We start from the raw sequence: 13,795 nt of genomic DNA, 5'->3' as shown, positions 1-13,795 counted from the left end.
AACACAGCGGAGACGGGCGCCAAATTTAAACTCGATTGTCTCGTGTTTTCCCGAAGGAAGAGGGGAGTGTGAGGAGCAATAGAGGTATGCACGTATGAGTGTATATGAACGTACGTATTTGCTGTGCGTTTATATGCATATACGTGCATATACATATTGCTCCACACAAGCGAATACTGTAGGAGCGACCCTCGCACTGGAAAGGGGGTCAAAGTCCTGTTAGAGGCGGACTCTTTCGCTCCTACAGATTCAGCAATGGGCTCGCGTCGCACGCACGACGATCATCGGTGACCGTTAGTCGAGGTGCCGTTCGTGCCGGGTGAGAGCAGTGGACGTTTTCACTTGCATGGCAACAACGGTACTTCGGCCAATGGGAGGCTGCCACGCAATTTGGCGGGAAAGTGGCGTCACCCAGATCACGCCACTTTACCGTTTTATGGGCACGAGCAGCAGGAAGGCCCCGCTCCAGAGCCGAACAGGCCCCGTTACCACACGAGGCAGGGCCTGTGGCTGGGGTATAAAAGGCCACCAGCGGCTCCATACGAAGAAAAAAGAAGTAAAAGAAGTCGAAAATATACCGGTGAGAAGCTATATAGTGAAAGTGCGTGAAGAAAGTCAAGTGAAAGTCAACGCGAGTGGTAAATCAGGACTCCCAGGACATCGTGGGAACAGCAAGGACATCGAGGGAACAGCAAGGACATCCAGTGGGAATCCTTGCAGATCATCAGCAGGCGCCGATCAGGACATCGGTGAGTGAACGAAGCTAGTGTTGTACTGTGAGTGAGCGAGATAGTAGGAGAGATCTGCATAGCTGGCGAACCGCCAGAGTTTACAGATCCAGATCCTGGCGTTTCTCAAATCCTTACGGTGAGCTAGCGTGTTCAGCATAACACTCTCCCAGCCGGAGTGCGTTGAACAAGCGCACAGTAGGTGTGCGTCGCTAAGCAAACCAGCGAGCCACATACATTTACATAAGTGACGTGTACAATTCATATTTATTTAAGAAAATATACCATTACGCTATAAAACCTAAACCACAAGACTAATTAATTATCGCAGGGGCTTCAACAAATAAATTTGTTGGCAACGAATCCACAGTCAGCTGAAACTAGCCCAGCTTAGACTCGGGATAAACCGAAGGTACGTTACAGTGTCATTATGTGTTGCAATGAATTTATTTTGGATTGTCTTATGTGTTTTATGTTCTTCTTTGAGGCAGGCCGACCTACACATATTTATATTTTTGTAGACAGTATTTCTTACTTAGGAATAATGTCCGCAAGGGGATTGACACCTTCGCAAATCGCAAGATTTTTTAATAGTTTGGAGAGCGAGGACGAATTCGATTTTTCTGCCAATGAAGAAAGTGATTTCGAGCCAGAAGAATTGGATGGTACGGATGAGGACATTGGTGAGCAAGATGAACGTGCTGACGTTGATGTAACCATTGCTTCAAATAGCACTGGTTCGCCCAAGAACAACCAAAAAAGATTTTGCTATGGAGACTGTTGAGCTATCGAGATTTTTCGAATAGCTTTAAATTATTAAACGATTGAATTTACTTAGTGATTAGTTTATTAGCGATTATTAGAATTTACAGAGTTTATGTGAAAGACGCGAGCAAGCGACTAGGCTGTCGTGCTGTCCGCTACTATGTTTGTAATAGTCAATCTAACACTGGATCTGCTCTAAACAAGAGTTAGTTGCATACTAAGTAGAGCGAGCCGGCAGATTAAGCTGAGCCGGTGCGTGGGTGAAAAAGACAACGCAAAAGGGAGAGCGTGATCTCCGTTACAAATTCTCTTAAATGATAACATATTCTATGAACTGCCGCTCTTAATTATAATGAAGCGATGATTGCTGAGCCCAACATCCTCCCCCCGTTGAAGACTTAGTCTTCAACAGAATCCTTAAGGGGCAGCAAGCACAGGTTATTTGTAGCTCTTCTAATCTCGCCAGCTTCAGTTTTTAGTAGGGCTACCCGTGCAACGCCATCACTTCCAGGGATAAGTTCGATTATTCTGGCTAGTGGCCACTTAAGTGAAGGTAGATTCTCATCCTTCACAAGAACTATGTTGCCAACAGCCAAGCCAGGTTTGGAGGTTCTCCATTTCGCTCGCTGTTGTAACAAGTTGAGATATTCGTCCCGCCAACGAGTCCAGAACACCTGCTGGAGATAGCTTACGCGCTGCCAAGCATCCAAACGATTAAAATTGAGCCCTGTCAGGTTTGGCTCACTGAAGGACAAAGGAGGGCCACCGTTGAGGAAATGCGCAGGAGTCAACACGTCTATGTCTGATGGGTGCTCTGAAATCGAAACTAAAGGGCGTGAATTAACGACAGCAGCGATGTTGCAAACCAGTGTGCGAAGCTCATCGTAAGTTAGGACGGAGGACCCAACACATCGGTAAAAATGATGCTTCGCTGTCTTCACTGCAGCCTCCCACAAGCCACCAAAGTGAGGCGATCGTGGAGGGATGAAATGCCATTCGATTGAGTCTGCCAAACAGAAATCCTTCACAGCCTTCTGGTGGGTGTCTGACAGAAATAGACGCTTCAACTCCTGAAGCTGGTTGCGGGCACCAAGAAAGTTTGTGGCGTTATCCAACCAGATTTGACTTGGCTTTCCTCTGGTGCATATGAAACGTTGAAGTGCATGCAAAAATGCCGCGGTAGTTAAATCCTTGACTAACTCCAACCAAATAGCCTTCGTAGCAAAACAAATAAACACACAAACGTAGCATTTCACAGGCGCCTTGTTTCGTGACTCAGACTTGTAAAAGAAGGGTCCGCAAAAGTCGACTCCAGTCACTCCAAAGACCCGATAGCCGTCGACTCGATCCTTGGGTAGATCTGCCATTATGTGTTCAACGAGTCGAGGCCTTGCACGAAAGCAAATTACGCATCTCCGAATTACACTGGCTACAGTTTTTCTACCTCCAATTGGCCAATATTGGGAACGAACCAACGCTAGCAAGTTTCGCTGCAAGTTTCGCTGATGGAAATGAATTATGATGGCTCTAGTTACTGGATGAACTTTGGGCAAAATAATTGGATGGCGACTATCGAAATTTAAAGTTGAGTTTTTGAGACGACCATCGACACGTAGCAGCCCAATCTCATCAAGGAACGGTGACAGCGAGGCTAGACTGCTGGATGACGGAACCATTCCTTTATTTCGAAGAGCATTTATGTCGTCTGAGAGATGTGTTCGTTGAATCATTCTTAACAGTATATGAGTGCCGTTCCGGATGTCTGCTAGGGTTATTCCTGGACCATGACTTTTTTTAATAAACTTTGATACATATGCAAACGTACGCTGCAAGCGGGCGAAAGAATTCACAAACTTGCAGTCCATAGAGACATCATGGACTGCGTCCTTTACAAGAAGCACAGTTCTTCGACGCTCAATTGAAGTTATTTCTGGAAGTGCTGAGACTGGCCACTGAGATCTGGGCTTACAGAGGAAACCTGGACCGTTGAACCAATGTAATGATGCACTTAAATCCGAGGGCAATGCACCCCGAGATAATATATCCGCGGGATTCAGTGTTGTAGGTATATAGTGCCATTCCATTGCTGATGTGAGATCTTGTATCGTGGCGATGCGATTTGAAACAAAAACGTTAAATCGTCCGGGCTCGTCATTGATCCAAGAAAGCGCAACAGTAGAGTCAGACCAACAATGAAACTCGCCTGCGAAAATGCCTAAGCGAGCCACTTCATTCATTAGACGCGCAAGCAACTCTGCCCCGCATAGTTCCAGTTTGGGAACCGTAAGCGTTTTTAGAGGCGCAACTCGAGACTTAGAGCAAAGCAACCTGCTGATGGTATGCTGACCTCTGGATACAATATAAATGCAAGCTCCGTATGCCTCGATGCTGGCATCGCAGAATCCATGGACCTCAACCTTCGATCCTGGTATTAATGATAGCCTGGGAAATGCACTACTAAGACCATTGCCAAAGTTGCTGCAAATGTCTAGCCATGCAGTGTGACATGCAGACGGGAGACTCTCGTCCCAATCAAGTTTATGCCTCCAGAGTTGTTGCAAGAAGATTTTAGCCTTCGTTATTACTGGGCCGACCAGGCCGAGGGGATCATAAAACCTAGCAATAGACGAGAGAACAGAGCGCCTGGAGGGCTTAGAGGCTGAATTCAGGGCTAGATATGAGAAAAGAAGTTGATCAGGTGCCGGATCCCATGCAAGGCCAAGTGTCTTTGTAATGTCGCTGCCATCATTGAACCTAATGAGCGATTCCTTGTCGCAGTCTGTTACGCCGTCCAGTACCATGGGATGGCTTGAACACCACTTCCTCAATTTAAACTTCCCACACGCCAAGATTCCAGCTGTCTCTTGCATAACAAGTCTTGCTTCTTCGACTGAATTTCCTCCACTAATCAAATCATCAACATAGAAATTGCGAAGCAGTACGTCGGACCCGACTGGGAATGCGTTCCTTTCATCTACGGCAAGCTGATGCATGGCGCGCACAGACAAAAATGAAGCTGGTTTTGTTCCATATGTTACCGTACCAAGCCTGAAAACTTCCAACTCATCATCTGGCGAATTCCTCCATAAAATGCATTGTAGATAGCTGTCCGGCTCAGGTACTTTCACGCAACGATACATTTTGCAAATATCGCCGGTGAGTGCAACTGGATAAGATCGGAAGCGCAATAATATGTCGACTAATTTTGGCTGAATGACGGGACCTGACATTAGAATGTCATTCAACGAATGCCCAGTTGTTGTAGATGCAGATCCATCAAAGACGACGCGAAGCTTGGTAGTTGTGCTATCATCCTTCAGAACGCAGTGATGAGGAAGAAAATATCTGCATAGATGGAATGAATTTAGAGGAACGCGTGACATGTGACCAAGTTCAAGATACTCTTTCAGAAATGCTGAGTATTGAGACTTTATATGCGGCAAACGACTCAATTTCTTCTCCAAATTGAGAAACCGATGTCGCGCTTGCTCATAAGAATCTCCAAGAAGCTCGCAACTAAGCTTAACAGGCAGGCGTACTGTATATTGGCCACTAGCCAATCGATTGTAATGCCTCGCAAAATGCGCTTCGCAGTCTGAGTCTTCCTTGCTGAACTTTACAATGGAATCGCTGCAGCGCTCAACTTCCCAAAAGCGACGAACGAGACTGTCCAACTTGATATCAGCACAGGAGTCTGTAATCGGATCCAAAGGCGTCTTTGAAGCTATTAGCACGGAGTTGTGGTTGCGAGCCTCGCCACCTGATACAACCCAACCAAGACGAGTCTTCTGTAACAATGGAAGTCCAGGCATCAACTTGATTTGTCCCACACAGAGCAAATCATAAAACAGGCTAGCTCCGATAAGCAGATCTACTCGTTGCGGCCTATGGAAAGCTGGATCTGCCAGCACTATATTTTGCGGTATGCTCCAATTGCTCGTATTCACATTAGAACTGGGCTGCCTGCCAGTTATATTTGTAGCTACCATAGCCGTTATGCTAGTTGTATATTCAGATGCATGAGCTTGAAGAGTGAGGCAAATGCTGCTGCCATCCATGGCAACATTGGAGTCACCTACGCCGCATACAGATGCAACCGATTTTGTTCTCTTAAGTTGCAGGAGATTCGCAAATCTGGCTGTAATGAGATGTAGTTGAGAGCCTGAATCTAAAAGTGCACGACAAGGAACAAGCTCGCCAAACCGATTCCTTGCCAGAACCACTGCGGTAGCCAGGAGCACAACATCGCTGTGCCGATCCTTGGATAAGAGAGTAGTGGCTGGTGCTGAGGGCTGAGGGATGGTCTGTACTCTTGATGTTGAAGATTGTTGATGGGGCGGAATTGCTGCCTGCGATGTGCTGGAGTGGCCGAGATGAAGAAGCGTATGATGCTTGACTCCACAGACCCGACAACTGCGCGAGCCACATTGTCGCGACTGATGACCTCCCTTGAGACAATTCAAACATAAGCCAGCCTTTCGGACCTCATTCAGGCGAAGACTAGGAGACAAGTTTGCGAATCTTGGGCATTTGTAGATTGTGTGCTCAAGATCATTACAAAAATTGCAACTGTGAGTACTGTGGCCGGTTACGAGAAATGCTGATCTACTGGTAGCAACCTTACTGCAAGAATTCATCGGCTTACTTGACGAATAGTTTGCAAGAGCAAATTTCATCGATTCCAAAGTACGGCAACGAAGCTCAAGAAACGAGGAGACTTCTTCATATCTGGGTATCTGAAGAGCCATCTCTGAGTTGTCCAATTTCTCTTCCCATTTAGCTTGTGAGGCCTCATCAAGCTTCTGTAGCAGTATCTGAGCAATCATGGCACTGGCTATCTGCTCTGTTGTGCCCAGACTACTGAGCGCACGCATATGGACATTGAAGCTGTCAGATAGCTCACGCAGCTTGGTTATGCATCCATTTTCTACCCTTTTGAGACCTAAGATCTTTACGATGTGGGCCTGGAAGATTAAACGTCGGTTATCATATATCTGCTTTAATAAATTTATGGCAATTGTATAATTATCATTAGAAATTTCCAAAGAGCGAACCGTAACGCTGCGCCATCGAGGCAGGACCGGAGGTGCTGAAGTCTTTCCATATTGCTGATTTCTGGCCGACTTTCAATGATTGTAGAAAACATTGAGTAGAAATCAGCCCAATTAGCATATCCACCGCTGAACGTAGGTAGCTTTAATGGCGGCAACGCAGGTGCAGCTTGCAATGTGGGAGCGGATGCGCGAGGAGGGTCACTTGGACGACTAAACGTGGAACCATGATGCACTTGAGCAGTACGACTTTGCTTTTCGGACATTATTGTTGACTGCATTACCATTATTAAATCATCAAAGTCAGTGCGCAAATTGCTGGACATCTCAGTAAAGTCGAGCTCCTCTAGACTTTCATGGGCCTTGCTAAAAGAGTGGCTTAGCTTGTCGATATGCTCCAGTAGAACATTTAGAGTGCTGTCACTGTGATCGGCAAGAGCATCTGAATCGACCTTGGATTGTAGCTTTTTTACGCGTTCAAACACCGACTGTACCTTGAGCTTATAAAACCGCACGCGGTCTTCGGGAGCAACTGCACTAGCATCTAAATTCGCCATGACGAGTACAGCAAGAGCAACACGATAGAGTTCAAAGCCGTTGGTGCGAGCGCGATTGCAAGAGTAAAGTAAATGTATATATGCTATAGCGCAGACACAAACTTGGAATAAGTCGTATTTGTCGAGCAGAGTACTTGCAACTTTAATAAACTGGCAAAGAATTATATTATGGTACTCAAATAATATACATGTATGAATTGTTGCACACCGGTACGATTATTATGGACGCGCTCGTATCGCAGCCGTGGCGAAAGAGTGCAATGTCAACAAAGAATAACGGCAAGCATGTAATTACACTGTGCTTATGCAAACTTAATCACTTATAGATTGAAGCTATAGAACACGCAGTCACTAACCATAGACATAGTTCAGAAATTAGCTGATTCTTTATTAGATTGTCATTTGCAGAAGTTTCGCATGTGTGCTACTTTTACGGGCGCCAGTGTATTGCAGACCGAACGAAAGAGTGTCTGGCAAATTGGCAAAGTAACGGCACGCAACTAATCGCTATATACACTGCTTATGTTCACGGGTGTATGTATGTATGTGATGCTGTCAATATATATATGCAAATATGTAGAAAGAAACGAAACGAGAATCACGTCGGGGTCACCAAATGTTGAGCTATCGAGATTTTTCGAATAGCTTTAAATTATTAAACGATTGAATTTACTTAGTGATTAGTTTATTAGCGATTATTAGAATTTACAGAGTTTATGTGAAAGACGCGAGCAAGCGACTAGGCTGTCGTGCTGTCCGCTACTATGTTTGTAATAGTCAATCTAACACTGGATCTGCTCTAAACAAGAGTTAATTGCATACTAAGTACAATGTACGCGAGCCGGCAGATTAAGCTGAGCCGGTGCGTGGGTGAAAAAGACAACGCAAAAGGGAGAGCGTGATCTCCGTTACAAATTCTCTTAAATGATAACATATTCTATGAACTGCCGCTCTTAATTATAATGAAGCGATGATTGCTGAGCCCAACAGAGACAATGCAAATTATTATCGAATGAGTGTCAACTGCGGCTGCTCGCGAGTACTGCCTTGCCTCCTGAAGTAATGGAGCTTTCAGAGCCCATACAATTCATTTCATATCTATTTCCAAACCACCTTTTTGAGCATATTTCAAATGAAACCAATTTGTACATTCACCTAACGAACCAGATCTAGGTGCGGCATCAAACTGTGTTGTTAGAATGGTCAGAGAAGTGCCCAGGCATCAGAACTTTCGAATTTATTTAGAAAATTTTTTCAATTCATTGCCCCTTTTGAAATACTTAGCGGATGAAGGAATTTTAGCTTTGGGTACTATTCGAAGAAACAGAATTCCAAATAACAAAACAATTGATAATATTAATTTGAAGAAGCATCCAAGGGGTACGTCTGTAGAATATGTCGCTGATTTTGACGGAGTTGACATATCAGTAACATCATGGGTGGATAATAAAGTCATATCATTGGCATCCAACTATGCTGGAATACTACCAGAGGACAAAGCACGTCGATTCAACAAAGCCAAAAAGGAATACGTCGAAATTGACCGACCCTTTGCAGTAGCACAATACAATAGATATATGGGAGGTGTTGATCTGATCGACAGCATTATTGGAAGATATAAAATTGTACTAAGAAGTAGACGCTGGCAGGTTCGCATTTTTGACCATCTACTCGACTTGACAGTGAGTAATGCTTGGCTTTTGTACAAACGCGTTCATAAGGCGAATGCATCAAGCCCTAAACTCTTAGAATCTTCCGAGTTTCGGATAAATATTGCAGAGGTGCTAACAAAAATTTATACCAAATCAATAATGGGAAATAGAAGGTCTATGCTCGAGAACGAATTGCAGCAAAAAAAAAAAACAAAGGTCCTACGCGACGCGTGCCAAATCGAATGGTACGGCAGGATGAATTACCCGAAGTGTACGGGATTCTCGCAAGTAATGTGTGGGAAATGTGAAGTGGCCTTATGTTTCAACAAGAGAAACAATTGTTTTAAACATTTTCACTTAAATTAAAGTTTAATAAATATATTATTAAGATAAATAGTCGTATAGTAATTAAATAAATATAATAAATGTTAAATAGTTTAAGAATATCCAAATTAAATATTACGTTCTTCTAAATACCCAGAGAACTATCAGTAATTTTTTTTCCCCTTAAGCACATCTGTTGCATATCTGCAACAAATCCTTTTTCCTTTATAAAATCGTACTGAATCAAAATTTTGAAAAACAAAAAAAAGTGTATTTTTTTATTTTCAGTTTTCTATCTAATAAAACAAACCGCATCAAAATCGGACGTGGTGCCATATAAAGGGTTAAGGTTGTTCTTATGGACCACCCTCCCCTTTGTAAGGACCGTTGTCCCAAGGTCTGCCTCAACCACTGCTTCGGTGAACAAGGGTGAAAGTTTTGTCACCGAGTGGATCGACCTATTGTACTTTATTGTCGCAAGGAGGGTACTGTCAATAGTATCTTCAATGTGATTTCCATTTTTTAGGCAACGACTTATATCCCCTAAAGTGCCGTGAAAACGCTCACCCTGCCCGTTAGATGTACTATGTAGGGGGGGTGCGTTTGTGTTCACTATGTCAAAGTTGTTTGGCAACAATGCCCTGATGGTGTCTGAGTTTAGTGATTTTTCGTTATCGCAGTAGATTGTTTTTGTCTTTGGAAAAAAATTTAAAAGTTGCAAGAGTGGAGCCTTTACATCTACAATTGCTCGTGATCGGATTGGTTGGACGACAGCAAATTTGGAAAATTTGTCAATACAGGTTAAGAAGTATTTCCCATCTGTTTGACAGTTTGCTGCTATTTCAGTTGTTAAAGGGCCCATTTTTGGAAGAAAAATAGTCCCTAAGTATTTGTTGGGTATTCTCCTGTACGCGATAAGCGCGATTGTGCTCCGCTATAGCTATTTCCTTTTGTTCTGTAACGTCTGATACATCTATCACGAAACTTTTAGAATGCCGAAACGTTATTAAGGGGAATTCCTTCACTAGATTATGCTGAATGGAGGCTAGAATAGGAAGTTCACAATATATTGCGTTAGTCACCTCGGAGTTTACAACCTCTCGTAGAGTTTGTATTAATGTGCTGCGATCGGAAAACTGTATAAAGTGTCGGGTTTTCGTTCTAAACCAGATATATGTCTTGTGTTGTGGGACAGTGTTTTCCTCCAATATAATCTGGTTTCGGAAGCAGTTTACCGGCTTATCTGTTGTCTCGATTGTGTAAGTTAAGGACTCTTCGCTATGGATCGTAGCGGCATCAGATTTTGCCGTGTTTTCCAGAGCGTTGATATTCTGGCGAGACAGAGCGTCTGCCACAAGGTTTTCTTTGCCAGGCTTATAGATGATGTTTGCGTTATGCTCATCAATGAAAGCCTTCCAGCGCTTTATTTTGGCATTCGGATTTCTATCCGATACCGCAAATGTTAGCGGCTGGTGGTCTGTGTAGATGTTAAGGTTTTTAACACCGTAGAAGTAATTTCTGAGATTTTTCAGTGCCCACACAATGGCTAGGAGTTCTCGCTCATTTGTGGCAAAGTTAATCTCATTGTCTCGCAAGATCATAAACCATCGGCGGTTAAACGTTTCCAATATACATTATCATATTATAACATTTGTGTAGAGTTAATTTAAATCACAAGAATCACAATACAACAACCAAAGCCCACATAATAAAAATCAATCAGCGGAGACACATTTTCCAATACATCACCAAAGCCAGCAAAATCAAAACCCACAGCGGAAGATCATTTTGCAATGCATACACCTAGCCAGCAAAATCAACAACTATCAGCGGAGAGTCATCTATATATATAAAAGAGAGTTGTGTAAAAGTGCTCCTCCACTTATAACTCGAGATCTGCTGGTCCAATTTGCATGGTTTTTGATTTGTTGGATTTGTCTCCGCTACGAGTAGGATAGTAGATCTTAAAAATACTAAAAAAAATTTGACGAATACTTGAAAAACGCGGTTTTTTACCTAAAGATTCAAATTTCCATTGATACTCAGTAGGCTTGATAACAGTGACAGTTTTCGGTCCTGCTCTCATATTATACAATAATAGTATAGAAGTAAACCTGACTATTCATAAAAAAAGCACATTTGATAAAAATAATACGTGTGCGTATAGAAGCTAAATATCTCGAAAGTTGAGGTAATTGTCTCAAACATAAATTTGTGTAAGTTATTTATATTTATATATCTCGATTGTTTTATGTGGTTTTGTACGAGGGCATATTCAGTATTACTATTAATAAAAATTCCGCGTCCTAGAAGATTTAATCTTTCCCGGCGGACCCATAATGCAATTAGGCAACGGAATATCGCGAGTCAATTATCTGACGAAGAACGAGAAATCGCCCGAGAAAGGCGCCGCATTAGTACCAAGCAAAAAAGGGCCTTATTTTGTGCTTCTCAAAGAGAGGCAGCCCAAGAAACGGCAATAAGAAATGGTTCAAGGATTGATTTGAATCGAGCAGCGTTTCGATATGATTGCACCATTGACTACAGCTTGAATCGTTTAGTTGGCATTGGTCCAATGGACGTCGTTTGCCAGCATTGTGGCGCATATATATATAAAAGAGAGAGAGAAAGAGACGGATATAATCCTTGTTTAAATTTTATCTGCTCCCAGTCATCGAAATCTGGGGTTCCTGCTATTGCTTTAAGGGCACTACCTATCAAGTTTATGTTTCTGACCTGTCTATGTTGAACATTAAGGGTACTAATTAAAGTGCTATGTGTTGTAAGTCATAAATCAGGACTCCCAGGACATCGTGGGAACAGCAAGGACATCGAGGGAACAGCAAGGACATCCAGTGGGAATCCTTGCAGATCATCAGCAGGCGCCGATCAGGACATCGGTGCATATCAGCAACGTAAGCGAGGCCTGCACACCTGGGTGAGTTCGCGTAGCCGTGCGTAAGAGAAGTGCTTGTGAGTGAACGAAGCTAGTGTTGTACTGTGAGTGAGCGAGATAGTAGGAGAGATCTGCATAGCTGGCGAACCGCCAGACTTTATAGATCCAGATCCTGGCGTTTCTCAAATCCTTACGGTGAGCTAGCGTGTTCAGCATAACACTCTTCCAGCCGGAGTGCGTTGAACAAGCGCTCAGTAGGTGTGCGTCGCTAAGCAAATCAGCGAGCCACATACATTTACATAAGTGACGTGTACAATTCATATTTATTTAAGAAAATATACCATTACGCTATAAAACCTAAACCACAAGACTAATTAATTATCGCAGGGGCTTCAACAAATAAATTTGTTGGCAACGAATCCACAGTCAGCTGAAACTAGCCCAGCTTAGACTCGGGATAAACCGAAGGTACGTTACAGTGTCATTATGTGTTGCAATGAATTTATTTTGGATTGTCTTATGTGTTTTATGTTCTTCTTTGAGGCCGACCTACACATATTTATATTTTTGTAGACAGTATTTCTTACTTAGGAATAATGTCCGCAAGGGGATTGACACCTTCGCAAATCGCAAAATTTTTTAATAGTTTGGAGAGCGAGGACGAATTCGATTTTTCTGCCAATGAAGAAAGTGATTTCGAGCCAGAAGAATTGGATGGTACGGATGAGGACATTGATGAGCAAGATGAACGTGCTGACGTTGATGTAACCATTGCTTCAAATAGCACTGGTTCGCCCAAGAACAACCAAAAAAGATTTTGCTATGGAGACAATGCAAATTATTATCGAATGAGTGTCAACTGCGGCTGCTCGCGAGCACTGCCTTGCCTCCTGAAGTAATGGAGCTTTCAGAGCCCATACAATTCTTTTCATATCTATTTCCAAACCACCTTTTTGAGCATATTTCAAATGAAACCAATTTGTACATTCACCTAACGAACCAGATCTAGGTGCGGCATCAAACTGTGTTGTTAGAATGGAAAGAGAAGTGCCCAGGCATCAGAACTTTCGAATTTATTAAGAAAATTTTTTCAATTCATTGCCCCTTTTGAAATACTTAGCGGATGAAGGAATTTTAGCTTTGGGTACTATTCGAAGAAACAGAATTCCAAATAACAAAACAATTGATAATATTAATTTGAAGAAGCATCCAAGGGGTACGTCTGTAGAATATGTTGCTGATTTTGACGGAGTTGACATATCAGTAACATCATGGGTGGATAATAAAGTCATATCATTGGCATCCAACTATGCTGGAATACTACCAGAGGACAAAGCACGTCGATTCAACAAAGCCAAAAAGGAATACGTCGAAATTGACCGACCCTTTGCAGTAGCACAATACAATAGATATATGGGAGGTGTTGATCTGATCGACAGCATTATTGGAAGATATAAAATTGTACTAAGAAGTAGACGCTGGCAGGTTCGCATTTTTGACCATCTACTCGACTTGACAGTGAGTAATGCTTGGCTTTTGTACAAACGCGTTCATAAGGCGAATGCATCAAGCCCTAAACTCTTAGGATCTTCCGAGTTTCGGATAAATATTGCAGAGGTGCTAACAAAAATTTATACCAAATCAATAATGGGAAATAGAAGGTCTATGCTCGAGAACGAATTGCAGCAAAAAAAAACAAAGGTCCTACGCGACGCGTGCCAAATCGAATGGTACGGCAGGATGAATTACCCGAAGTGTACGGGATTCTCGCAAGTAATGTGTGGGAAATGTGAAGTGGCCTTATGTTTCAACAAGAGAAACA

General features: G+C 42.9%; 1 protein-coding gene and 1 long non-coding RNA gene across 2 annotated transcripts in view; one reads left to right on the top strand and one right to left on the bottom strand.

Moving 5' to 3' along the window:
• Nucleotides 1–13,795, bottom strand: part of LOC149269539 (uncharacterized) — a 107,889-nt gene that overhangs the window by 43,603 nt on the left and 50,491 nt on the right. The window lies entirely within an intron of this gene.
• LOC149269543 (uncharacterized) lies at nt 10,397–11,709 on the top strand. Its single transcript, XR_016269654.1, has 2 exons — nt 10,397–11,293; nt 11,388–11,709. It is a non-coding gene; the product is annotated as an uncharacterized LOC149269543 (long non-coding RNA).

This window comes from Drosophila arizonae, chromosome 4 (assembly GCF_054131065.1).
Source record: "Drosophila arizonae isolate 15081-1271.41 chromosome 4, UAZ_ARI_1.0, whole genome shotgun sequence".
NCBI classification, from domain to species: domain Eukaryota; kingdom Metazoa; phylum Arthropoda; class Insecta; order Diptera; family Drosophilidae; genus Drosophila; species Drosophila arizonae.
The sequence above is the reverse complement of the archived record's forward strand: the minus strand, read 5'-3'. Positions and strand labels throughout refer to the sequence as shown.